The sequence below is a fragment of the Myotis davidii genome, unplaced genomic scaffold, assembly GCF_000327345.1.
Source record: "Myotis davidii unplaced genomic scaffold, ASM32734v1 scaffold358, whole genome shotgun sequence".
Lineage (NCBI taxonomy): Eukaryota > Metazoa > Chordata > Mammalia > Chiroptera > Vespertilionidae > Myotis > Myotis davidii.
This window is the reverse complement of record NW_006290768.1, coordinates 735,559-737,949: the sequence shown is the minus strand read 5'-3', so window position 1 is coordinate 737,949 and position 2,391 is coordinate 735,559.

Sequence of the window (2,391 nt, the reverse complement as noted above, 5' to 3'; positions counted from 1 at the left end):
CTTCCGGCCAAAGACGGGGTCCTCAAGTGCCTGGCAATTGAGGCTTGGACCTCTGGTCGGCCTTCCAGGCAGAGTCGCTTCCCATAGTTGTGTCCCCAATGAGCTGCTGTGCACGCCTCTGTGCCTGATGAACTACACTTCCCAGATCCCCGTGGGATTCTGGCTTCTCAGGACGATCGAGCTCAATAGCCCGCAAAGGCTGGAAGGAGCCCTGGCGTCCGGGGCGACTCTCTAGGGGCACTCGGATATCAAAGGCTTCTTCTGGCATCAGGAGGCGGGATGGAGAAGGAGAAGGCTGCACAGTTCGTTTCCTCTAGACACGCTACATTCTGGAAACTAACCGGCGCCAGCGTCCGTCTCCAGGGCAACCATCAACTGTGGAAATGAAGAGTGGTCTCCATAGCAACCATCTAAGTCAGCGGTTCTCAACCTGTGGGCCGGGACCCCTTTGGCGGTCGAACAACCCTTTCACAGGGGTCGCCTAAGACCATCTTGCATATCAGATATTTACATGACGATTCATAACAGCAACATTACAGTCATGAAGTAACAACGAAAATAATTGTATGGTTGGGTCACAACATGAAGAACTGTATTTAAAGGGCCAGAAGGTTGAGAACCACTGATCTAAGTAAGCACTGGCTCTAGGCAAGAGCACCCTTCATTGCAGACACCTTCAAGTAGTATCACTGAGCAAGTGCTGTGCTCATAAAACCTAATGGAATGAGTATTTTGGAGCGCAAAAGGGGAGGAAAACCGGGTAGGGCAGAACTTGAAAGAGTTGATGTAAGAAAGGTTTTGCACAGTCAGGGATGATGAGTTCCTACGTTTCCCAAAATATGAGAAAAGAAAAAAACACCCCTGTGGGCATGAATAAAACCAGAAAACGATGCTTACTAGGGCAACTGCTTTGTCAAGTACAAATCCTGGAAGTGGCAAAGACAGAAACAACAGGACACAAACAATGGTGGTAAATATGTGAAACGTATTCAGTGTTTTTCAAACCAACTGCAGATTCTGCTGTGATATTTATATCTTAAAGTTGTAAAGGAAACTTAAATGGCGTAGTATTTATGTTCAGCTCCATAGATTTGAGACTTTGATTCTAAAGAGAAAATGTTTTAACAGTTCTTCCTTTCCTTCTCTAGATACCATCTCCACCAGGGCTTCTAACCCGGTAGCCTTCTTTCCAGGCCTCTCTTAATTTTCCATTCAGTGTTCAAATGTATGGATGCATTTTTTAAAATATATTTTATTGATTTTTGGAGAGGAAAGGAGAGGGGGAGATAGAAACGCTGATGAGTTAGAAACATCGACTGGCTGCCTTCTGCACGCCCCTTACTGGGGATCAAGCCTGCAACCTAGTCATGTGCCCTGACTGGGAATTGAATTGGTGACCTCTTGGTGCATGGGATGGCATTCAATCCACTGAGCATTTTTTTTTAAGTATGCATTCATTAGTTGATTCCTGTATATGCCCTGACTGGGGATCAAACCTGCAACCTTGACATATTGTCATGACAATCTAAACAACTAAGCTACCCAACTAGGGCCATTCTCAAACTTTCTAATCAGCATGTGTTCTCAGATGATCAGCAAGCCGTGTCCTCCAAGCAAAAGCTTTCTCAAAATCGCCAAAGATGTAGGTGTCGCACATGGTGTGAAGTCTTTGGTATTCAGCCAGGTGTGAACTCCAGTTGAAATCCTCTCCACATTCTTTATTCATATAATGCCTGCCACCCAGGTGAACTTTCTGGTGTTGAATAAGGTGTGCGATCTGAGTATAGGTTTTCCCACAGTTGTTGCATTTGTAGGGCTTTTCTCCCATATGGATTCTCTGATGCTGAATCAGGTTGGATGCTCTGGTTGAAGGCTTTCCCGCATGCCTTACAGGCGTAGGGTTTTTCACCAGTGTGAATCCTCTGATGCTGATTAGGGAATGAGTTGTGACTGAATGTCTTCCCACAGTCCTTACATAGGGTTTCTCACCTGTGTGGATTTTCTGATGCTCAATAAGGTGGGTGCTCTTACTGAAGGCCTTCCCACACGCACTGCACTCATAAGGTTTCTCTCCAGTGTGAATCCTCTGGTTGAATGAGATGGGAAATCTGGGTATAGGCTTTCCTGCAATCATGGCACTCATAGGGCTTCTCCTCAGTGTGAATCCTCTGATGGTGTGTCAGGGAAGAGTTCTGGCTGAAGGTTTTCCCACATTCATTACATGTGTAGGGCTTCTCACCTGTGTGAATCGTCTGGTGTTGAGTAAAGGATGAGGTGTGACTGAAAGCCTTGCCACATTCATTACATATATAGGGTTTTTCCCCCATGTGAATGCTGTGGTGCCTCATGAGGTGGGAGACTGCGTATAAGCTTTCCCACACTCATTACACT